At 41.8% G+C, this 26,551-nt stretch overlaps 2 long non-coding RNA genes across 2 annotated transcripts in view; both read right to left on the reverse strand.

Annotated features, from left to right (window-relative positions):
* LOC145722694 (uncharacterized) overlaps positions 1-26,551 on the reverse strand; it is a 385,737-nt gene that overhangs the window by 344,187 nt on the left and 14,999 nt on the right. The gene's annotated exons all lie outside the window — the stretch shown is intronic.
* LOC145722693 (uncharacterized) lies at positions 1,655-26,551 on the reverse strand. Its single transcript, XR_014147155.1, has 2 exons — positions 25,125-26,551; positions 1,655-6,374 (listed from the first exon to the last, which is right to left on the reverse strand). It is a non-coding gene; the product is annotated as an uncharacterized LOC145722693 (long non-coding RNA).

The raw sequence follows: 26,551 nt of genomic DNA on the forward strand, positions 1-26,551 counted from the left end.
CAGATGAATTTACCATTTAGACCCCAAATAACCCACTTCTAGGAATCTATTTTGAAAATACCCCTGTGTAAGTGGGAAATAACATATGCATAAGTATATTAAGTATCTGTTGCTGCATTATAAATATGGCAATCAACCATCCTGGTTTGTACAGGACTGGGGGGTTTACTGAAACTCAGAACTTTCAGCGCTAAAACTAAAACAGACCCACAAAAACTGGGACTGCTGGTAATCCTAGAAACAGATTGCTCTAAAATTTAGAAAACATGGGCAATAAGCTCCTTGACCAAGGTCTTGGCAATAATTTTTTTAATCTGACACCAAAAGCAAAAGTAACAAAAGCAAAAATAAATGAGTAGGTCTACATCAAACTAAAGAGCTTCTATACAGCAAAGGATACCAACAAAATGAAAAGGCAACCTATCAAATGGGAGAAAATATTTGCAAATCATATATCTAATAAGGGATTAGTATCCAAAACATATAAATTCCTACAATTCTATAGCAAAAAAAAAAAAAAAACCCACAAAAATCTAATTAAAACATGAGATCTGAATAGACATTTTTCCAAAGAAGACATAGAAATGGCCAACAAAGCATGAAAATATGCTCAACATTACTAACCATCAGGGAAATGCAAACCAAAACCACAATATCACCTCACACCACAGCCATCCTCAAAGACAAGAAATAACAAGCAATGGTGAGACTTGGAGAAAGGGGAACACTTGTACAATATTGATGGGAATGGAAATTGGCACAGCCACTATGGAAAACAGTATGGAGGTGCCTCAAAAAATTAAAAATAGAACTACAGGGCACCTGAGTGGCTCAGATGGTTAAGCATCTGCCTTTGGCTCAGGTCATGATCCCAGGTTCCTGGGATCGAGTCCCACATCAGGCTCCCTGTTCAGCAGGGAGTCTGGTTCTCCCTCTTCCTCTGCCCCTCCCCCCTGCTCGTGCTCTTTCTCTCTCTCTCTCAAATAAAATCTTAAAAAAAAAAAAAAAAAAAAGGTTAAAAAATAGACCTACCATATGATCCAGCAATTCCACTTCTAGGTATGTGTCCAAAGGGGGAAAAAAAAAATCAAAAAGATATCTGCACCACCCCCCTCATGTGCAATGCAGCATTATTTACAATCGCCAAGACAGGGATAAATAAAGAAAATGTGGTGTATATATACAATGGAAGATTACTCAGCCATAAAAAAGAATGAAATCTTGCCATTTGCAACAACATGAATAGACCTTGAGGGTATTATGCTGAGTGAAGTAAGTTGAGAGAGACAAATACTGTTGTGTAATCTAAAACAAAAAACAAATGAACAAACAACAACAAAAAATAAGCTCAAAGATACAGAGAACAGATTGGTGGTTGCCAGAGGCAGGGGTGTGGGGGGTGGGAGGAATGGGTGAAGGGAGTCAAAAGATACAAACTTCCTGGGGCGCCTGGGTGGCTCAGTCGTTAAGTGTCTGCCTTGGCTCAGGTCATGATCCCAGGGTCCTGGGATCAAGCCCCGCATCGGGCTCCCTGCTCAGCAGGAAGCCTGCTTCTCCCTCTCCCACTCCCCCTTCTTGTGTTCCCTCTCTCGCTGTCTCTGTCAAGTAAATAAATAAAATCTTAAAAAAAAAAAAGATACAAACTTCCAGTTATAAAATAAAGTTAAGTCATGGGGATGTAATGCACAGCATGGCAACTGAAATGCAGATTTGAAATGTTAATAATATTGTACTACATATTTGAAAGTTGCTAAGAGTGCCTTATAAAAGTTCTTATCACAGGAAAAAAAATGTGTTCACTATGTAGGGTGATGGATGTTAATTAAAATTATTATGGTGATCATTTGGCAACCCATACAGATATCAAATCATTATGCCATACATCTGAAACTAATATAATGTTAGATGTCAGTTTGACCTCAGTAAAGAAAGAACAAAGGAACTACCAGGGCTAAAACTAGAACAGTCCCAGGCAAACCAGGCTGTTGCTCATCCTGGTAACAAAATGCCCTCAAACAATATACATTTTTTTCTTTTTTGATCTTACAGTTTCTGTGCATCAGGAAACCAGGTCCGATTTCGCTGGACCTCTGCTTCACAGTCTCTCACAAGGCAGCAATCCAAGTGTCAGAGAGGGGAGAGGTCTCTGAAGGTTTAATTACAGTAGGACCCGCTTCAAAGCTCACTTGCATGGTTCTAGGCAGAATTCACTTCCTCAGGGCTGTTGGAATAAAGGCTTCAGCTACTTGCTGGCTGTGGGCTGAAGACCACCCCAGTTCCTTTCCATGAGGACCTCTCCAGCATGGCAACTTGCTTCATCAAAGCCAGCAAAAGACAGTTTCTAGCAAGACAGAAGTCAGAAAATTTTTGTGACCCAGTCCCAGCAGTGACAGCCCTTCAACACTGCCCTATTACAGTGGTTAGAAGCAGGTCACTCAAGAGGAGGGACTTAAATAATACCAGGAAGTAGAAATCACCTGGAGCCCGCGAAGACTGACCCCTGGCCCACCTGGATCCAACACACCTGTGTTCTATTTCAAATCTTCCAACTCCCACCTCCTACTCTGGCTAATGCTGCGTAGAAGCCCCGGGTGGTGATCAAGCCAGCACAGGCGCGACCTGGCTGCGTGCTCTGCTTCAGGCCTGTGATGGTGCGTGATTCAGATTGCGGTGTTTTGAGGGTAACAGATGGACAGCAGCAGAATGCTTCTTAACTTTTATTAAACAAAAAAAAAGTAAGAGCTGGAGGGCAGAACGTTGAAATCAGAGGCCATAACAGAAAAATCATGGCCCTGTACCTGGGTTCCAGTTAAATCAGATCATAGACCCAGAGCCCACTGACAGAAGGAGAGGCAGTCTTCCTTGAAAAACAGCCCCACAAGTCGATTACAAGTATATACAGTAAACGTTCCCTCCGTCCTTCCCCAAAGTGACCTGTGGTCTCTTCTCAGAATAACTATATGCAAGAAAGGGAAACACAGAGATGTCTTGACCTCACACTGCTACCAAGAGATCATAAATGTCACTTACTACTATTCTCTGGTTAGAAAATATTGTATGGAGAACAGGTGATACATGAAATTCTGATCCAAATCCATCTCACAGTAGACTCATTAGTTATTTCTCCAGTAACTGAGTTTATAACTGGGATAAACTTAGAGGATGGAAACCCTCAAACTAGTTCCTGAATTCTGAAGTTAGAGCCTTTATAATAAGGGCCAAGTGGGAGATCGTTGCGACATTTATAGTTCTAACAGCAAAGCAAAATCAGGTAACACCCATTTTCTTCCTGGGTATCATTTGAGATGAGGTTGAAAGTACTAAAGACAGAGTGTGTCCTCTGGGTGTAATTTGAGGCCCACAGGGCAGGTTTCTGCCCCCCCAAGTAAGTCTTGCACCCCCTAGTCTATCTTTGCAAAGGAGAGGGGAGACGATTTAACAGGCAGTCAGTTATACTCTCTAAACCACCCATCAGAGGATTTTTTTAGCCTGAGCTAGATACTCTCATTCACAAGATGATCACAGGCCACAAGTGGTGTACCCAGAAGGATGTAGAACAGGACCCCGGGGCACTAGCAGGGCAGCACCAGCAATTTCCCTCAGTGAAAGCCCATGTATCAGCCCACACAGCCATTCAGTACTGACTTCTCACCAGGGACAGCTCAAGTTCAAGGGATGAGATGCACAGGAGCCAAGTATGGGAGCTAACCTGGCTTCAAATCCTCACTCCCCAAAGGAGCCAATACTCCTTGTAACAAGTCCCTAGACATAGCTCTCATCAAACCTACAGGACACCCATTACACAAGTCACCACACTTAGGAAAGCCCAAAGCATGGTCTCCTTAGCAGGTTCTCTATAGTTCCTCCCACTCCAGATACAACTCCCCAATCAAGGGAATTTTTTTAATCATTTTTATCATCAGCAATATGGTAGAGTTTGCATTCTACCCTGAAGAGGTTGCCAAAGTAATGGAGCTATACAGTTAACCAAAGGGCACGTTCTTATGCAGAAGAAAAAGGTTTGTTTACCCTTTCCCCACCCATCCTTACACGAAAGAGTCTACAGATTGTGCTCTTCAGGAAGGAGCTACTGTAGCTACAGGGGTATTCCAATGTCTTTGTGGGAACTGCACAGAAAGACACAGATGGAGGGAGAGGAATTCCAGAACCAACTTTATCTCCTCCACTTGTTTTTCTGCAACAAGTTCTACTTGAAGTATGAGATCAATGTGTTGTGTTTTTTTTTTGTATTGATTGATTATTTGTTTCAAATAGGGAGGCTACTGTAGCAAACTCCAGCAAAATCTTAGGGCTTCATGTGAAAGCCAGAGACTGAGGTGCTTGGGACTATTAAAGCAGGATGTCCATGTTACCCACTCTCTACTATGCTCTTCAGATCACAGGGCAGGACAGTCTCATCCAGGGTCCAGAAGGTCACCTATCAAGCCACCTGGTAGGCTCACCCTGGGTGGGTAATCAGGAGCAGTTCTCCTTAACCTCTGGGATCTCCACTAGCTCCCAATGACACAGGTCCTGAGGCAGCAAGGACCTCTCACCTGTAACTGTTCCTCGGTCGGGCCCCTGAGCCCAAAGGCCCCTTCAACTCTCTGCTCCCTTTTGTAGTGCACTCTCTTTCCCTCTCCCAGATTTTGTCCCTTGGCTCCATTCCATGTCCTCTGGGATGGAGCTGGAGAGAGTTCTGGGTCCATATGGATGAAGGGCAGAATGAAGGTCAAACATTTATTTACACAGCAGTCAAATCATTTTCCTAATGAGAGTGAGTGACTCCGTAAAAATCTCCTGCTCCGTTTTGCTCAAAGGATCTCTTTTTTCTCCCCTTTTGAGTTACATTAAGAACAGGTCGTCTTGCGTCCTCTTAGCCTGATGGGTGCCATCCCCCAGGGGATGGGGGAGTGGCAAAGAATTCATTCTACACATAAATGCTTCCAATCCAGAAGCCTGCTTGGTTTGTTCCAAGAAGCTGAACGTCCATAAAAAAAAGGTTCTTCCTAAAAGAAGATCTCACCTTCTCCCAAGGGTGTGCAGCAGGCAAACACTTCATGGAGACCCACGTTGTCATCTTCAGGGCTCTGCTCTGTCCTCCTTGTGGCCAAAATCTCCCTATGCAACTTGTGGACTAGACCAACCCAACGGAGAAAACTCGATTCTTTTCTCCTGCAGCAGGTCAAGACATGTCCTTAATGATTCCAGTGGTGCTTTGGTCTATTGTCCAGAGAGCCAAGAACAGGCTCTGAGGGGAGAGTGGGGAGCTGGCATCTATGGACCAAGGAGAGTTGTGCAGTGATTCCTTAATGACTTTGTTTAGCGGGAGATGAAATATAGGGCAAAGTCCGAGAAGACAGAGGGGGGAGCTGGGGAAAGAGAACAGATGTTGTAGAAGATACTCTTTCATGTTTCCTGTGCACCAGAAATCTGCAGATGCATGTTGGCAGGGCTCCAGTCAGAGAGCAGAGGGAGGCTGGGGTTTACACATCTGGAAGTCATTGCAGGGGCAGAGTTCAAACGCTTTCTGCTTCAGCTGCTCTTAGACATACCTTGCCATTCAGACTGTTGCTGAGTGAGGGGCCAGCTGTTCACAGAGTCCCTCTGGCCTCACTCTGGTGGAAGCCCTACCTAAGCTGGTGGGTTTTCCCCTGTATCAGTTCAGTCACATGGAAAAGCTGAAATAATTATAAAAAGAGAGAAGGGGACCAGGGAGGGAGGGGAGCAAAAGAGGAGAATGCACCACAACTGAGAGAAGCCTGGCTGGAAATCAAGAAACAAAATGTACTTGGACCAAATCCAGTGCATGAGTTAACTTGAGAGCAAAGAACACCATTCAGGGGGGGAAGGGGGGGCCTTTTCTGCAGCATAGTAACACCCAGGGATCATGCTCACACCACATTTATTTTTCTCAGAAATCCCTGTACATTTTTGCCTTCACTGATTTTAGGAATGTAGAGGACTCTCTTGATCCTGAGGGAATTACTCCCTTTGGAAGGATTTATGGGGTTCTGTAAAGAGAGAAAGCAGGGTCTCTGAGGGCCCGGTCATCACCCCACTGACCTGCAGCCTCCTGCTGCCACCCTGAGATATGGTCCTCCCTCTCAGAAGGGGGCAAGGTCAGCTCTGGTGTTTCACTTCCCTCAGGGGAGAAACCCATCTTTGGGGTGTACTGTGTCCCAGTTCAAAGTTGCCACCATGTTCAACTCTGCAGACCATATTGCTTGCTGCTGCTGGCAGCCTTAGCTTGGGACTTCACACAGCCCGGTGTGGTGAGGTGAACTGGCAAGGGGGTGGTAATGAGTTAAAGGCTCCGGGGCATCCCCAGGTTGGTTAATGCAGTCCAAGACCTCAGGAGGATCAGAGTCCACCTGGGGAGACAACAGAGCACTTGAAGAGATGAGTAACAAAATACAACCAAATATAATAAATGCCAAGTGTGAGATAAAACACATTCAGACGGATCTCCTCGTAATTCTCACCCCCTCAAACCTGCTTAACTTCCTGTACCCACTAATTTGATGGATATCTCTGTCGTCCCCGTAGTTGCCCAAGCCAGAAATGTTCACTTCTCCCCCTCCATCACTCTATGTGTCCAATTTGGCCCCCGGTCCTGTTGATGTTATGCTCTTCACATCTCTTGAACGTGCCCACCCCTGAATCCCAGCACCCTTGGCATCTCTAGCCTGAACCACTATAGCTGCCACCAAATCGGTCTCCCTTCTGCCAGTCTTGACCCTTGAATCTATTCTCTGATTTCCTTCCTAAAATACAAATTTGAGTGTGTCCTTTCTCTAAACAGTTCAGTGATTCTCCACAGCTTTCAGAACAATGTTCAGCCTCCTAAGCATGAGATATAAAGTCTTCATGATCTGGTTTTTGTCCAACCTTCCAAACTTCATCTTCAGGGTGTGCTGCTAAATGTTGAATAACCAGACCTCCAGACATACCATGTGTTATCTTATAGACACACTTCCCCTAGAACAAAAGGAACTTCTACCAACTTCCTGGTCACACCCCAATCTCTCCTTCACCTGGGCCTCTGCATATATTTCTCTCTCTCTCTGCCCAGAAAGACCTTCCTCCTTCCTCCCTAGTCATCCTTCAAAACCTGTCTCCTCCAAGAAGTCACCCCATAGCAAGCACAGTGGCCATGAAAATGCTGCACTGTAATCGTGTGCTGTGGGGCCTGCTACTCTAGCCAGGCACCAGTGAGAACAGGCACTATCTTTATCTCTGCACCCCTACTGCCTTACACAGTTCCTGACACATAGTAGCTACTTAGTAATCGCTGAATCAAAGAATGCAAACAGTGCTAGTTTTTAATTTACTACTTATACTCTACCCTCTTGTACAAAGACTGTAAGTGCTATAGGCCTTCCACAGCTCTGGGGACTACACAGAGTAGCCAGAGAAGACTTCTTGGAGTAGAGTTGCCAGACGTAGCAAACTAAAATATAGGATGTCCAGTTAAATTTGATTTTTACATAAACAATGAGTAATTTTTTTAGTATAAGTATATCCCATGAGGTATCTGATAAACACTTACAGTAACAAAATATTTGTTTATCTGAAGAGCGCATTTAACTGGGTGTCCTGTATTTTATCTGGCAAGCCTTTCTTTTGAGGAGGCTGCATCTGAGCAAGAACTTGATAAATGAGTCAGATTTAGAGAGGACAAAGAGAAAGGGGGCTGGTTCTTCTCATTTGAGACTGGTGGGAGGGGCCAGGAGCAAAGAGCTCAGAGAGTGGAAAGCTGCAAGGAATTTTCAGATTGGTCTGGCAAGAGGATGTTGTCTGTGCTCAGGAAGGATGAGAAGCTGAACACAAAAATGGACACTGAAATTGAAGTGACTGGAGAGGAGAGAAATATAATTATTCAGACATTTGTTCAGAGTTTATAAGTCCTCACCTGGCCCAGAGGTGACTGGAAAAAAGGACGGGAAGAATGGGCAGATTACTAAATGGGGGGGAGGGGGGATAAAAGGGAGGATCTAAAGAATCCTTGAAGACTGAAGACTCAAGAGAAGAAGCCAGATTGGAAAGGGCAAGCAAGGAGGATGAGCTTCATTTAGCCAAAGTGACTTCAACGTGACAGTAAAATGCACAGCCAAGTTGGAGATGGGGTGCTAGGGTATGACAATGACGGTGGAGTGACCCTGTATATATGACTGGGATGGTTTGCAAGGGCTCTCTGTTGCTTACATGACACAGAAACCTAATCCTAACATGCTGCTGTGTTCAAGACTCCACATTCCAGAGCTTCTCAAGAGTCTTCCAGGCCACCAAGGGGACATCTCGCTCTCGGGCTTCCTGATGGAATGATTGATGTCATTCACCATAAGACATTCCTAAGATGGAAAAGAGCATTTTTCCAGTAAGTCACCTAACTGTGCTGTTAATCCCAAATGTAACAGAGTTCAAATCCAATCCTGAACAGAGCAAAGTGCTTATGTACATGAAACTGGCAGAGGCACAGTCTGTAGAAATAACAGATACGAAAGTGCTTTGAAAATTACAATGCACTACACAAGAATATTACTATGCACACCAACTGAATATCTCCCAGATAACTGAAAATAAATGCCCAGACATTTAAAATTACGTTTGTGTACGGCCAAACATATGGATATCTCAAGACAGTCCGATTCAACCCTTTCCCTGACATTCCCTATGCCCCCCTCATCTTTCTCATAAATACCAGTTACCACCATCCACCATATTCTATAAGCAATACCTTATTTTGTGTTTTCTCTGACTACCCACAAAAATGTACAAGTCTGGAGGGCAAAAATTGCTATCTTTACTTTTCAAAGGAATGGATTCATCGCATAGATATATCTTGGTAGCTCGAAAGTGTCCTGAAAAGACAAATACGAAAAAAATCTCCAAATCACAACAGCCATTGTCCTATAGCGGGGCATCCAACTGTCATGCAGGCATATTAGGAAACACTGTCCATGTGAACAACTTGATTGTCCTCACAATAAGACAATTGTAGGCCAGTGCCTAATTTCCCTCCTTGCTAAGCTGGGCTCTTTGGTATTTCCTCTCATACCCCAAGAGGCCTCAGAGCCTCACCCCAGCCCCGCTGAGGATTGACTCAACAAAGACACCATGTGGACCATGCTTTTCTCATCATCCTGGGATATTGTGTTTGAGTCCAATGCCAGAAAAGAGCCATATTTGAACTCAGATTCCAGAAACCAGCATGTCTACTTGAGCCTATGGTTCTTTTTGCACAGTTCATTCCCCTGTCCCTGGAGCAATCCTAACTGCCTCAGAGTGTTGACTGGACACCACCTTGCACATGCTATTCTACGGAGCAAATGGAAGAGAAAGGATTCCTGCTCAGCTTCCCAGCATGAACTGGCAACCCTGATGTAGACAAACACAAAAAATACACCAGCTGAAGCTGAGATGAGCCTTGAAATACATCCAGCTGCACTCTTCAACCCAGCTGGTATGTGTCCTGCTTAAATAACAGAACAGACTGGTAAGTCTTGGAGAACCCAGTGCTAAAGTCCAAAAAGTTGTCATGTCTGAGTGTGCTTGCCCTTCCTGGGAAGCAGGAGGCTGGAGGAGGGCAGGGGAAGGATTCGGTAGCAGGATGTCAGGAAAGATGGAGGGGTCCTAACTGAGACCCTACTAAAGAGCTGACTCTTCCTTGGAGTCTAGTGCCAAGGAGATGGATGGAAATTAGCAGGGACAGGTGGGCCACAAGGCCCGCAGGGGGCAAACTACAGAACCTGAGGAAGTCACGGGTGGTAGCACCTGAATTCCCAACAGGTCATGGTGATAGGAAACCTGCTGCCCTTCTCACCGTTCCTCACTTGACTACTCTGTCTCCTCTCTCTCCCATGTCAGTCATATGGCCACCCACAAAGAGGCCAGAGAGGAGGCTCCCCTGCTGTCTCCTTCTAACACAGGGGACTTCCTCCTGCAAGTCCTCCCCTTCCTCTGTAAGGCCATCCAGCCTCACGGAGCCTATCAACCCTTTCTCTTTTCCATTCTCGTCCTCATCCGTTGATTCATTGCAGTATTCCTTCGGCCTCCTAATTACTGCCAGACGTGAAGCTGATGGGTTGGCCTTTACAGACACTCTTACTGCCAGATCCTCTTCCTTTCATTGTCTGGAAGCCTGTCTCCATTTAAGCCCTAATCCTTTTTGCCATTTTTGACCTAGTTTCCATTATTTTATATTTTTCCATATTAAGTTAAATAAGCCACTTGTCAACCTGCATATATCTTATTGGATCCAGTTCTTCTTTTGTGACTCAAATGAATGCCTGATGGAAAAAAAAAAAAATTCTACCAGCCCGTAGTATTTATCCACTTTCTTAACTTACAGAATAAAGGACTAGATGGAAACCCCTTTTAAAAATTCTGGTGATGTTCCTTAACAAAGCAAAGCAGTGCTATAACTCATTACCCACCTACTCTCTGCTGTCTTCAGACAGACCAATGTGTTTAAATATATAGAAAATATGAAACGTGTGGATAAAGCCCTCCTTACAACTGTTAAATCTAGGCATTACTGAATGAAAAAGTGCTAACAGTTGATGAATGTGTTCCACGGGTAAGGAAGAAGGAGTAACTGAACAAGAGAAGAAAAGAAGAATGAGGAATGAAGAGTTTAACAACAATAATTAGACACTCACGTAAAAGGCATAATAAATCCTCCCTCCTTATCTTAAGCCCCAGATAACTGTATGTGTGAAGAGGCAAAAGCCTAAGAAGCATGCTGTGGAAAATATTATTTCTTAAAACATACATGGCATGATCACAGGTATGAGTGACAAAGACACGTTTAGTGATAACCCAGGGACTGGTCCGCCGCCCCTTTCTGGGTGTATTTCACAAGGAATCACACGTACTGTGTCTGCACCACAAAACCTCTGCACCAAACGAAACTTTTAAAGGCTCTCACTATTGCTTTAATATGTTTTATCTTGCTTATCCATCATTTAGGGGGACATTAGGACTACTTAGGGGTGTTTTCAGGTACTATTCTTAGTCTTGTTTTTCTTCTCCAAAATCAAATAGTCTCACAGCTGATGAACTGAAACTGGAGAGCAGTGGGATTCTCAGGGATTGCACCCAGAAACACTCATGTTAAGGTGGTTTTATAATCCTGGTAAGGAGTGATAACTGCCTTGTCCTGACTGGTGGAACTTGCACTGTGCAATCCAGAGATAACATTTGGGACAAGTGAGAAATAAGCAAACTGATTGGTTTTGACCCTCCAAGAAGATGACCTGATGCTTATCCAATCCTCATTGAGTGATAGAGTCAATCCATTCTATTTTAAAAGAATATTTTTATTTTTTTAAATACATTTTTAAAAATTTATTTATTTTATTTTTTAGAGAGAAAGAGAGGGTAGGGGAGGAGGGGAAGAGGAAGAGAATCTCAAGCAGACTCCCCTCTGAGAGCAGAGCCTGATGCTGGGCTTGATCTCACAACCCTGAGATCATGACCTGAGCTGAAATCAAGAGTTGGACACTTAACCAACTGAGCTACCCAAGTGCCCCTAAAGGAATATTTTTAAACTACTGATAAAATATCAATAGTAAAAAATGAATTAAAATAAATAACAGGAATAGCTGTGACAAAAATATGCTATGCGCTTTTTATGCATTATTTTAACACAACCATCTATCAGACAGATATTATTATGATGTACATTTTATAGATGGAACCCTGAAGTTTAGTTAGCTAACCAATGTCAAAGGACACTAGGTAGATGTGCACAGGTCCATCTGAACCTTGAGTCCATGCACTTAGGTACAATGCTTTAAAATACATTTACAATAGAAATTTTTCTAATTAGATATGTAAAAAGGATAGCAAAACCAATTACAATCACATTCACTCAGAGACAACTTGACAAAATCTCTTCTACATATATCATACATATCCCCACAATTTAACAAAAAAGGGAGCAGAGATCATTCTTAACATATTGTTGTATAAGCTTCATATTTTCATTTGAATTACTGCGTGGAGATCTTTCATGTCACTACGCTTCTATTACATTGTATTTAATGACTGTTTTCCATTGTTATCCCTACACCATAATGTATATGATCAATCCTCCCCTGGGATATTTTGATTCTTATACAGAGTGATGATATAAATATCCTAATAACTGACTTCTTACACACACTTTTACATCCTTAAGATAAATTCCTAGAAACAAAGTATAGGTTTATCATGTATTGCCAAACTGCCTTGAGAAGTGTGAATTTTCATTCTTATCAGCAATGTATTAAAGAGCATCCTCTTTCCCACGCCAGCACTGGGTGTTAGCATTTTATCATCTCTGCCAATTTTAAAGGGGAAATAATAAAATCTCATTGATCTTTTATTTGCTCTTCCTTAATTAGCACTAGGGCAGGGCATTTTTCATGTCTTTGGTATTTGTATTAGTGCTTTTGTAAAATATCTACTCCTGTCCATACATGATTTTCTTTCAGGCTAATTACATAGTAATCATTTGCCAAAATAATGCATTAAATATATTTCTCCCAATTTTTAAATTTTTTTCAATTGCAGAGAACTTAAAATTTTTCTTCTTTGGTTTCTGTCATCATCATCATCATCCATAAAAAGAATCTCTCTCTATCCTATGGTTATAAAAATATCTAAGTTTTCTTCTTATACCTCAAAGCATTTTTTAACATTTCAATATTTAGTTCATCTAGAATTTCTTGGTGTAAGATGTACTTTATTTCTTACAATTTATTAAATCAAAATGTCCAAACACCATTTACAAAAAATCCATAAATTCATAACTCATTTGTAATTACTTATTGATTTTATACCAGCACTTTATATATACTTATGTTCATTTCTAGCATTATTGGTCTAGTTCATAGACTTTTCTTCTGATTCCCTTGCTACTATTATCTATTTCAGTTCTTACAGCTTTATAAGCCATATTAATGTCTCAGGGTGCAGTTTTCCCATCATTATTACTATTTATTCTTCCAAATGCATTTAATAATAATTACTATTGTCAGTTCCCCCTCCAAACAAAAATGACATTATTGTTAGAACTGTATTAAATCATTAGAATAATGTGGAAAGAATTGATAGTCTTACAATTTGAGTAAATTGTTCCTACTAGGTACAAGCAAGGCATGTCCATTTATTCAAGTTTTCTTTTATTTTTCTCAATAATGCATTCACTTTCTTCATATATATTATAATGTGTGCCATTTTATGAATAAAATTATCTTTGTGACATTTTACAACTACGATGAATCATAGTAAACAACTGGAATCCAAGCGGTCCTCATTTTGACAAGGGTAAAGCTGATGCGCAGAGTCACCCTCTTCATTTGCAACACAACAGGATATATTAGAGGCTGCAGTTAGCCCCAGTGACACTGTCTCCGGGACATATCCCTAAAGATGTGCCCGATTTCCGATCGCTACTACCACCACCCTGCTCACGGCACCAGGGACTTTGCTGACTTTGCCTAGGCTGTTATTTGTATAACTTCCTAACTGACACTCCTGATTTCACACTTTGCCCTTTAATCTATTCTTTGAATTTCAAAAATGAACAAATCATACCACTCCCCTGCTTATTACCCTCCAGGGGTCTCTTAAATCCAAAAATCCTATTCTGGCCAACAAGGTTCTACAAGATCTTGACCCCATGTGCCTTTACAACCACACCTCCGACCTGCTCTCCCTTCTCGGGGTGCTCCACCATCCTTGCTTTCATTCAGCTCCCCCCACCATCCCTCTGCCTCAGAGCTCTTCTTCCAAAGGGCTGCTCCTTCTGACCATTCAAAACTCACTTTAAGTGTCACCTGCTCAACAAGATCCTCCCTGATCATCCAGTTTAAAGTAGACACCATGACTCTTATCATATCTTCCTGCTTTATGTTTATAAAAACATTGATCATGAAATTTTAATTTGTATACTATGTATCATCTCCTCTCAGCCTGTCTCCCTCATCTCCATTTTGAAGGCAAAGTCTTAAAATAGTTGTAATTTCTGTCTTGAACACTACAGGATTGCCAGGGACTAGATAAGTACCTGGCACATATCAGATGCTCAATAAAAATCTGTGGAATGAATGAATAAATGAACAAACTCATATTTTTCTGAGTCATGGTGAGCACAATTTGGTGGAAGCAGCATGCATTTTACAAGAAAGCAGATCTGTGTTTGCATCTCAGCCCTAGTCCTTGTTTGAGTTTCTGGGGAAAATACTCAAAGTCTTGGAATACTGCTTTTTTCAGTCATAAAATGAGGTGATTAGTAACTGCATCATAGAATTTGACAATTTAATAAGAAAACAGTATAAACACTAGTATAATTCCTAGCACACAATAGGTACTCAAGATATGTTTGTTCTTTGCCCATTCCTGAACTGCTTTCACTCACCAACTAGCATATTAACCTATGTTACACCTGGGAAACTAAAAAATTTAGTGCCCAGAGAGACTCAATATTAGGTTAAATCAGCCTTTCAAAGTAGGTACAAAACAGGAAGCGCTGACATCTGAGATAGGTCTTTGTTGCAGTTTGCTTTCTGAAATTCAGAAGGAATAGACAAAACATTTCAGCAAATTATTCCCTACCCTAAACTGCAACATAGAGTCAAAGACAAGGACAAACAAGTCAACAATAAACTTCATTTTGCTACAAATCAACACAATTAGGGTCTTTAATCTTAATGCCACATTAGGGGAAAGTACTCATTGCTCAGATGTCATATAGCACATTGGAACTATAAAAGGGGGCATTAAACATACTCCCCAGAGGAGGATCCAAAATTCAAATAAATCGATGATTATGGTTTCCTAAAGCAATTTCACTGAGTTTCCATGAGCCACCAACATCAGCGGAGTACATAAATTATATAAGGCTATAAAGTCTGACATAGTAGAAGTGGTTCGTTCTGAAAAAGGAAATGAATTCTTTGACCTTGACTATCAAAACACCACCACTGATTTTTTTTTTTTTTTTTACACTTTCCTCTGGAGTTTACACTTGAGAAGTCAGTTCATTTTGTTTTCTCTTTTGTTTATATTTTTGGGGTTTAAGCCCATGGATACAAGTTTCCTAAATCTTAGGAAGGGTAGGCTTGTCATCAAGAAGGCTAACAATCCCTGTTCATGTTACCCTTCCAATCATGAGCAGCCCTTCTTAAAATCAGGACTTACTCCATTTGAAATACTACCTGGAAAGTAGTGGGCACAAAATTACAGGTCATACCCTATAATGAAGAGGTTATGTGAGCTTTTTTTTTTTTTTTAACAAACATGCAGCATATGGTTTCCCACGAAGTACTAGAAGAGAACCAGCCAGCACCAAGAAGGAGGAGGACCAGCCAAGCATGGCAATTGAGAGTGCAGATTTCAGAACATACTGCTGAGTTTGAATCCCTGTTCTACAACTTACTAGCTGTGCGAACCTGGGCAAGTTACTTTTCCCTTCTGTGCCTCAGTCTTCCTGTCTGTAAAATGAGAAAGATAATAGTGCCTACATGATACAGTTTTAATGAGTTCGGATTTGCAGGGAACTCAGTAAAGCTTATTAAAGGCTTTCTATAACCCAGTTACAACTTAAGGGAGAATTTTCATGTTTCTGTTCTGTGACTTTGTGTTCTCAGTTAGATGAGAAAGTGAGCCCTCCCACAGCCTTAGTGCAGTGATGAACAGGGACTCTCTTCACCTTGCCCTACCTTGTTCCTCCTTTGTCCCACAAGGTGGAAGAGGTAAACAGGAGTCGTCCACTCACTTTTATCAGTGAGAAAATGACATCAGTGAAATGAATAAAAAATCCAATCCCACTCATCTTAAAAATCAAAAGAGGATAGAGTAATTGAACCCTGGTCCTCGGGTTTCCAGGCCTTCCTATCACTTCCTACAGGTGTCATAACAAACTGTGACCTATTCTCAGGGCAAAGATGCTGCAGGTAAGTATCCACTGCCTGGGCAAGTATAGAATATCAAAATTTCCTCCTTCAGAGGGCCCCCCCCAGAGTCAAAAGAAGTAAAATAAGACAACACCATTTTAATGCTCCCAAAAATATAAAGCTGTGGCATGAAAAAGAACCCTTCAAACTCTTCAGAGGGTCAATCTGATTGTGCCCCATACCTCACTACTCACTACCATGCTGTCTCACCTTTGCCCCGAGTACTAGATGATCTCTTTGAAATCTGAAAATGACTTGCAGTACATGCCATGAGAGCAGCCTATCTGCTGAGAAAAATTTAAATGAAATGTTTCTGGTTTGGGGTTTTTTTTTTTAACCATGAGATGGGAGTGATTTTAAAACTAAGGTTTGTAGGGGGAAGAAGAACCGAATCTGGATGCTAACCAAAGAAGGCTGTTCGCAGGTATTGGGCAGCCAGATAAGCTATGGGTCTCCCCAAGAAGCAGCGCAGACTCTCCTTAACTAGAGGATAATTCAGGAAAGTGAGAACAAAGACAGCAAGAGCCCATTCATCACAACTGTAATAATGAATAGCCATAATGACAGTGGAAGGAGAAAGCAGAGAAAATAAAATGTTTCAAGATGGAGAGGTGGTTAGGAAAACTGCATACTGATCATTTTTCTTCAGGAAACACCACTGAGAAAAATTAAGTCTTTAACCTCTGATGGCTTTCCTGTAGCTAAGCCACAGAAATCTAATTGAGAGACTCAGGTCCACAGAAATCTGCCGTCTGCTCTGGCTTCAGAATCATATTATTATGAGCCTTGGACTTGATTACTGTAAGAAACAAAGAATTATTCCCTAAGCACCATTATAAAGACTGTACATCCAAATGATGCTTTTCTAATCGTTGTTTACTAGTCTTTCCCCGTTACCTCCAGCAGAGATGACGGAGATACCTCAGGGGACACTGTATTCTGTTTGGTTCTGGGTTTTTTCCAAATGCATTTTGTACTTCCCTTGTAGAAAACACACAGAATTGAGTGCCTGTATAACAGACAAGAGGACAATTACTTTTGGGATATCACTGTACCATTACTGATATTCCAATACACCTTTTTATCTTTGGGGTTAGGAAAGATGTTGCAACCACACAGCTCGTCACAATTATGTGCTTGCATGCTTGTTATATTTGCCCATTTCACATTCGGAGACAGGGCAAGTGTACTGTTCCATTTGTCACAATGTTTAGCTCTAACAGTATCTGCACAGAACAAACCCCAGCCAAGAACTGGGTCTCCAGGTAGTTTTATACTTTTTCATTTTCTAGCTACTGGCAGGTATGAACAATTTGACAAAGCCAACAGGCTTTCAGAGGAGGAAGAGGCAGCTAAGATGTAATCTCAGAACTCCCTCTGTTCTCTGTTAGAGTAACTTTATTCAGTGTTGCCTTAAACCTCCATCTCTTGTTCATCAGGAAAATCCCCATGACAAACATCACCCCCTCTGGTGGCCTTCACTAGCTGTCTCAAAACAGAGAGAATGGCCCTCACCTTCTCCTGCCCAAGCAACTCCCTTTGCACAAAGCTTTTTCACACTCATCACTTCTAATTATAATGACCTCTCTGCAACTCTGCCTCCCCAGTTTGGTTTTTGAAAACCTAGCACCAAGCCCCGTGCCTGGCTATCAGGAAATGTTCTCTGAATAAATGAATGGATGAATGAATAAATGAATGGATGAATGAATTAATCAACCAAGGATTACAATTAAATGGTCAGGAAGCCTCAGGAACATGAGATGTTGACACCTGCTAGGAGTACAATTCTCTCGTTAGGTATGCAGTTGACGCTACAATCGCAAAAACAGGACTCCCAAGAGAACACGGTAATTTTTCATTAACCAAAGTATCCAGTATTGGTTGCATTAGCTTCATTGCTTATGGCATGCATTTTACATAGCCTGTGGGGGTAAAATTTAGTAACCACTGTATCAGTTCAAGGAAATAATAATGATGCTGTCGATGATGATAATGAAACAACCAGTAAGGGGCAATACAGGTTAATTTACCATAAAGAGTAGCAGCAGTAAGAGTAGGTTTGATTTTTGGTGATGGCCTTGTTCTGGGGCTGGGCAGTAGGTTCACATGTGTTCACTATTCTATTAAAAATTCTGAACTACACATGTCTTGAACCAAAGATTATGATCAAAGATCAATAAAATCCTGCGCTAAAATAGAACAAAAAAATAAAGCAAACATCCTACAATGTGTAATTCTCAACCTATTATAATTATCTTTGGATAGCACTTCAACTTAAATAGCACTCAGTGTTCTATTTCATGTAATGATTTAGATTTTTGTCTAAAGTTTAATGAAGTCCTTTGTTAATATGGAAAGTGGTAGATAGTGCTCAATATCTGTAAGTGAGCTGAACATACAAGACTTTCATTATAAGCAGATGTTCTGTTTTAGGGGACACTACAGACTCATAACCTATTTGTATCTACACAATAAACTATGTTAAAAATAAATTAATAAATAAAAACAGCAGGGTTCTATGATATTCAGACACAAAGCTTAAATGGACTTGTGAAAATCAATTCAATCCTTATTTTCCTGCATTCATGAGCAATGCCCTGAGTTGTCATAAAAACTAATCCTGGTTAAAGTTCAATTCAGAGGACATAACTGAATTAACCAATGTTCCAACAACAGTAACAACAATAAAAAGAATAAAAACTGAGTGATGACTTCACACTTGCATAAGGCTTTACTGTGTCCATGACATTAGAACCTGTATTTGTTACCAATGCGAGGATCCTTCAGCATGTGGTCAGTACAACAGAGCACCCAGTATGAGGAGGATAAATATTCATTAGTGACAGTGATCGAGCCGAAGAGGCCATCTACAGTGCTGTGCATCATTCACTCAGGACTCTGTATGATATCTGACCATAAACACTTCATTTTATGGCCGGCTTAACACTTACCTTCAGAGAGCAACACAATTAACAGGAATGAAGTTAGAATTTAAGTAGCAGGAGCATTCTACCCTGTGAGGCTATAATGGTGCCTAAGAAGAGTCAATTAGCTTCAGGTTCAGAGCCAACCTTGAGCACAAGAGGATTTTTAATCATGAAGAAACTGCCATCTTGCTATGTTATTCTAGTGACCTCTGGGTCACTTAAAATGTGGCTTACAAAAGGCTATCACTCCTGTTGCCTTTACAAGAAATGCTCTAAAGGTGAGTCTCACAGATTGCAACCTGTCGTGCAAGGACCTTAGAGGGACTGCAATGTCACAGAATATGGGTTAAGGAAAGGGCTTTATCGAGGAAAGTGGAGGCTTGCACAGCTAGGCTCAGCAAGAGAAGAGGAGAGGAGGTGGGATCACCCCTTGCCCTCTGAAGAGTGGCCAGGGCTCCCTGCTAGACAAGCAGAGTGGCTTATGGTCCAGTAAAGGAACCCAAGGCCCTTTCCTCTGTACCTCTGTTAAGGACATGCAGGAGAAAGTGGCCTTGTTATAGGGAATGCAGACAGATTGTTGTTGCTAGGTGGGCTGTGTTTAGTGCTGTTACTGTAGTTGTCCAGGAAATCCAGCCACCCAGCATCCAGAGATCTTGAAGCCCATGTGGGATTACAGGCCTCCCTGCTGGGACAAAAGCCACCCGTCACGTGAGAAGCTGAACTGGGGCACAACATCTCCACCCGGCAGAGGGAAGGCCATAAGACCAGCTGAATCACTGTTGAGGCAACCCAGAGAAGGCATCTATGGTCATTTGCAGATACCCGTTACTTGCATCACACTATGACCCATAAAGTCTGCAAAGCCTGAATCTTCTGCTTCCCTGTGTCTTGACTTGCCTGTATTAGAATGATCCTGTTATAGCTAATGCCAAATAAGCATTCTGTATCTTCCTTGTAAGAAGAGGACATCCCTACCCAGGTTCCTTTCTTTTCTTAGAAATATTTCTGTACAAAGCAATTCTAAATCCTTGGCTTCCTTTTATTTTGTAATCCTATTATACTGGGACCAATGAAGGAAAAAATAAAACTAAGGTATAGATCACGTTTGTCATCAGAGCTCCTGACCTGCACACTGCCTCTCCCTCACCAGGCACCAGATCCTTGGGTTGCCCACCTGGGACTCAGCCTCAGAGTGCTAAGCTCCTGACCTGACCCCCTTTGCCAACAAAATGTACCTGCTTCCTGCCCCAACCTGTAACAATAAATGGTGATTCGATATGCGGATAAACCAACCCTCTTAAACTTTTTCATGATTTAGTGTGCAGTGCAATGGGTGAATAAGGAGTGATAAAAATTCTGGGCACTCAGAGGGGCACCTGGGTGGCTCAGTCGTTAAGCGTCTGCCTTCGGCTCAGGTCATGATCCCGGGGTCCTGGGATCGAGCCCCACATCGGGCTCCCGGCTCAGCGGGAAGCCTGCTTCTCCCTCTCCCATTCCCCCTGCTTGTGTTCCCTCTCTGGCTATCTCTCTCTCTGTCAAATAAATAAATAAAATCTCTTAAAAAAAAAAAAATTCTGGGCACTCAGAGAGGATATGTTTGTTAGGGAAGGCTTTCGTGTTCCTTACTTTCTGGCCTGGGGTCCTTTTTATACTTGACTTCAGGTTGGCTTGCTGCCAGCCAGGAGCCTGGACTGTAATAGCCCTTATGTAACATTGTTGAAGTCCTTTGGCTAAGTTCGTGCCAGCTTTTTGTCCTGATCTATATATTCCAGCTCCTCCGTTTTCTATTTTGTCATTATTTATTGGACATGTTATTGCTGCAGACCACTAGTTTCCTTTATAGAATGAGGTTCTGTGTAAATAAATTAGTAATATACACTTTGGTGTTGCTTCCTAATAGTTTTTGGTGTACATGAATCTCAAAAATGGAGCTCCAGTCTTAAGTTCTTGTTGATTAGCTATTAAATACTTGGTTTGCTATTTACAAAGCCAAAACAGTGTACCAAACCTGGAACCCAAAAATCCCAGTTTGTTTCCTGATCCTGCATTTGGTTTTTTTCCCTAAGACTCCTCTTTCCTTCTCCATACGGGGGAGGAGTGGGGTGTCATAAGAAAAAGAAATGCAAAAGGTGCACACCACAGGAAATCACCAAAGACTCTGTATATTCTTGGCAACCTTTCACAGTCAGGGAAAAAGTTTTTGTTAAGAAAAAAGGAAATATCATGCTGAAATAATTTATTAACTGATTAAGTACCAAGATAAGTATGACTCAAGTCTCATTAACAAACCAACTTCCAGCCAACCCTTCAAACCTCTTTTAGGAGACCTTTTCATATTCCTTACAGTAAGTTTCCTAAGGTCTAAAACAGATTGCTTAAACTTGAGCCCAAATCAACAAAATTCTCCCCAGGATTCCCCAAGCCCTCCGGGTGAGGGCCTGACAGCTGGACGTGAGCAGGACACAGGAAATGCTGTGTGTGCTACCTGGTGCACACCAAGGAACGTCTGCAGCCTTGGAGAACCAAGCAGGTACCTGTCTGGGTTTCCCATGGTCTCCAGGAGCTGGGAACTAGATTAAGTCACACCATGTTTCAGCTGCAGCAAAAGAAATAAACGGCAACAGTACAATTCCAACAACAAGCAGGTGGCACTTTTTTTTACATCAAAGAGGTTATCCTGAAAACACAATTCATTGGCTAGAAGATAGGTAACACACCTTTCTCACAGGCAAAGAAGCCTTGAAGCTGTCAGTTCATCCAGGTCTTCTGATTCTCTTCTCCACAGTGGGCATGTGAGACCCCTTCGTAATATATATGAATGCATAAATGAGCAAAGAAATGGCCGAATAAATGACACTCCTGTCACTGTTTCAGAACCACTAGAGGACAAAATTAGAAACTGCAGCATGAACCCCAGGTCTTCTGCTTGTCAAAATGCTTCTCAGTTGCTTTTACTTCTGTATTAATCAGCCTCTGGCTGGTTCAAGATTTGTCCTCACAGAATGAGATTCTTTCCTTTGCTTTTTTTTTTTTAATATCAAATTAAGAATTCAAATCCTTTGTGATGTACCTCTCTGAAATCTATGATTTTTTTCTTCTCAAATACTATGTCACATTCAATTCTGATAGCTATAGGATACAGAGGATCTTTTCTCATTTTAAAAAAACTCATCAAAAAAATCATCAAAATACCTGAATATTTTAAGTATGACTGTGTGATGAAATGTCCTAAACCACTTAGATTCCCGACGTGCTATGGGGCCTGACACCAGAATCAAATATCCCGATATAAAGAAGTACCATATGTATCAGAACTAGCCCACCTGCTCCAGAATAAGCTCAGGTAGATGACCACAGCCCGTCTCCCCCATCACTCTCCCTTCACACACACCATCACTCCCACCCCATACAAAATATTTCCCTCCACACAACTTCCCGGATGGACACACAGGTTATCTCCGCAAAATAGAAGCTAAAAACTTCTACCCTAAATATAATTCAATTATAAAGTCTAATTATAGATTTATATTCTTTCAGATACTTCAAAACAATAAAAACGATTGTTTATATTGCTGTAGGCTGATTCTGCCAGCATGTTGAGTATCACTGTCCTTAGAGTTACATACTCTCATTAACATCATTTTTCCCTAAGCAGGAACCAGTTGATTTCTCTATCATGAATTGTATTTCCAGCTAAGTCAATGCCTCTGTGGCATTAATGAGCTGGGAGCTGTCACAGCTACAGTTTTCCTATCAACTTGCACTGCTTTTCCCAGCCATGTTTGTAAAAGTCCAGTTTTCCCAGGCCTCCTGCTTTGTGGATAGTGGGAAATGTTATAGTTATGCTTAGAAGTTGATGAAAATTGTATGAGAAGTCTAAAAATGTATGTATGTATATACACACGTGTGTTTATTACTATATCTATAGCCCTCATCTGGTTGTAGGGGAAGCAGGTTTCTTTTTCCTCCAAAGAGATCCACATTATGTTACCAGGCTTTATCTAAATACAAATTTCAACACAACCTAGACCTTTTCCTTTTCATTTCCTTGCATTTCCTCCCTTGAATAATTTCTGAGCTCAACTCCTGATCTGTCACACACTGGCTTCGTGACAGTGGACAGGTTACTTAACTTCTCAGAACCCCTCTTGAGAATGGAGAATATTAACATCATCTGATTCAGAAAGTTGCTATGGGGACGAGATAAGGGAACATCCATGTTAAGTTCTGGGTGCTTCTACTCGCTTGTGTTAAATAACTTTCCACTCCTGCCTTTCTTCAGGAGTAAGGTCATTTGGGCCATTACATGAACACCCTCCCTTCAAAGCACAAGCTTGAAAAAACTCAGCTTTTCATCTCTCTGTCCATCAGTAAATGATACTCTAGACACACACAGAATGCACAAACACTTTTAGTAACTGTGGTAGTAGCATCAAGGGAGTCACATAAAAGACAGTATGTTTTCAAGTAAGGAGTTACTTTCCAAGTATTAACTTACCAGCTTTCCACACACCAAGTTCCCACAGCAGTCAAGAACATCTGAGACCCTGCTAGCCTCAAGTTTCCCCTAATGGGGCACTAACTGTTTTCAAATAAATGCCCCTAGTGTGCAAGCCGTCTATGTAGAACACAAGTAGATTAAGTAATGGTAAAGTTAACCCATCATTCTGATGTCTACAATGTCATGCTTCAGAAGATTCCAGGAAGGACCTGGTTGGAACTAAACCTATTTAAAATCCAATAAAAATATTTAATATTTAAATTACAAGAGTATCAATCACTGAACACCTCCCTCAAAAAACAAACACAATTCTATCACTGCTCCCCATAACATTTACTTTTCCTGAAATGATTACATCTTTAATACACATGCACACACAAATAACCATCACACATGCGCACTCCACTCCTGCAATACCAAGTATTTTCTTGTGAAAGGCTCTTTAATTTTGTGTTTTCCTTCTTTATCTGCAACCTGGTTTAAGGACTTTAAAATGAGGTGTTTTAACAGCGCCACCTTGTGGCAATAAGCCATTTCAAATTCATCTACCCACTGTCTCTTCCCCCACATTTCTGTTTTGCGAGTGGTTTTTTTCATTTGTATTCATTAATCATTCATCAGCGTTGGTGTTACTGAAGAAGATAGGATTTCATCAAAACAAAGTAGGCCATTAAAAATACTAACAAAAAAGCAATAACATGAGCCGAAGAGCAAAACCTGTACACTTAAGAATATGCCACTCTTCGGGGCAAGAAATGTAGCTACAAAATCAGTTATGAAGAAGGAGGGAGAGAGAGAAAGAGGAATCCCAAATGGGTTTTAAACCTGATTTAAAGCATTTTGGCTAGTTTTCTTCTTACATCCACCACATTTTCTGCCCGTTGCCAGTCTGAGAGCCAAGCAGCTTAGAACAGCAAGCAAATGCTTCCCAGCCACAAACAATGGAATATTAAAGCCATTGATATTCTCCTCACAGCAGCTGGAGCCAAAGCCAGGTGCTAAAGGAATCAGTTGTTTATGAAGAAATAATCAAATATTCCTGCCTGCCTTCCTTCCTCCTCATTGCTGCTTCCTCTCACATAACTACCAGCATCCCTTTTCCCAAGGGCCAGAGTGCTACTTGGGGAAAATAATAATGTACGATTTTTTCCCCCTAAAACACTTCAGCACTAAAAATTTAGACCTTCATTAAAGAGCTTTTATGCCCAGTAGCAGGTGTGGCCAGCTGGTCATCAAAACAGGTAATACGTGTATTTTTTTTTTTTTTAAGATTTTATTTATTTACTTGAGAAAGAGACCGACAGAGTTAGTGAGAAGAGAGCATGAGTGGGGAGGAGAGGGAGAAGCAGGCTCCCGCTGAGCAGGGAGCCCAATGTGGATCTCCATGTACTTTTTTTAGTATTAAATCATTAAATCCATTGCAAACTTCATCCAGCCTCTGAAAGCCCTTGACTCAACTTTGAAACAGATCGTGATGTGGATCCACCTGATGAAAAGGAGTAGAGAGAAGACTTGAGAATGATGGCCAGAGAATACCCACTCATGAGTCTAACTAAGGGCACCCAGGCTGCGGAAGGAGCTTCCCTGAGCAGAGAAGCCCAAGGGGAAGGTCAGATATATGCACACATGTGCACACACAGGCACACACATGAACACATGTGCACACACACACATATGAACACTCACACACAGGGACAATCATCCAGTCCATTGGCATAATAGGGTTCAACCCCAGCTCCTTGCACTGACCTTCTATGGAAAGACGTTTGTCTTCTAGGGCCTCAGACCTGGGACCAGATCCCAGGGATGGAAGCATGGGGTAGGGGACTCAAAAGTCAAGTTGTCAAATTTGTGGAAGATAAAACTGAGAGAAGACAAATTGTGTCTCCTGGAGATTTTGGCTAACAGAAAGAAATCTTAGCATCGGCAGATGCCAAGCCAGGGTGAAATACTGGGAGGAGTCATGGACCTGACTGTGAGGAGGGAGAGATGACTAGAGCAGCCAAAGGAAGTTCTGAGTGGGCCATTGTAATCACCAAACTCAACGTATTATTCCATGAGTGCAGAGCCCTGGAGGCCTGCCAAAATCAGACATGCATCCTAGCTGACCTTTCCAGGTCTCAGTGACTCCCAACCAGACTGAAGACTGTGACTGAGGAATGAATTCCTTTTCCTTCCTAGTGACCCCACATTACTTTCCAGTAAGTTCTCCCACAATACAATTGTTCCTTTATCTGCACAGGAAGGGTATTTGTGATTCCTTCTGGAAACCGGAGCACTGTGGGTGCCAGGCTCGCTGTCTTGGCTGCTGGCTCAGAGTCTGACCATACACAGACCTGGAAGGAAGCCCAATCATGTGTGGGCTGTGATGCAACAGCCCAGCTCACCACCAGGTGGTTTTAACTCTCTAGAACCCAGTAGCCTTTTAGTGACCAACAAGTAGAAGTCAGTGTAACTCCAAAGGTATAAAACAGGGGTCAGCAAATCATAGCCCCCAGGCCAAATCAGGTCTGCTGCTGTGTTTATAAATAAAGCTTTATTGGAACACAGCCATGCTCATTCATTTTAGTATTCTCTATGGTTGCTTCCACACAAAAATGGCAGAGTTGAACAGCTGCAACAACAACCACTGGCCAGCAAAGCCTACATTACACTATTAGGCCTTGACAGGGAAAGTCTGCCAACCACCGCTTTAAAAGAAAGATCCTCAAAAGAAGGCAGTGTGGTGTACCACAGAGACCAGGAGAAGGGGACTCCAAAGGCTAGGTTATAGTCCTGGCTCTGTTGAAACTACCTGGGTCTCCAGCTCTGAGTAACCCTGAATGCCTCTGCTAAGCTGCAAAAGATACAACAATTCTGTAATTTATGCATTTGGTAATGCACAGGATTTCAGATGCCAATTTTACTGTACATTTTCCCAAAAATGTCATTTTTCTATTTGTAATCCAAGGATTGTGATATTTAAAATCATTATGTTGGAATCCATACCGTGTGCTTAAAAGGGAAACAGACACACACAGGCACACATACACACACACACCAGGGCAAGCCATCCAGGCCAGGGATATAAGAATAGGGTTTCACATCCAAGCTCCTTAAACTGACCTTCTATGGGAAAGGCATGTGTCTTTCAGGGCCTTACCACTTGCTCAGAAAAAGCTGCTGTGTCTAGGGCC

This window comes from Leptonychotes weddellii, chromosome 7 (genome assembly GCF_054177405.1).
Source record: "Leptonychotes weddellii isolate Sample4059 chromosome 7, ASM5417740v2, whole genome shotgun sequence".
Lineage (NCBI taxonomy): Eukaryota > Metazoa > Chordata > Mammalia > Carnivora > Phocidae > Leptonychotes > Leptonychotes weddellii.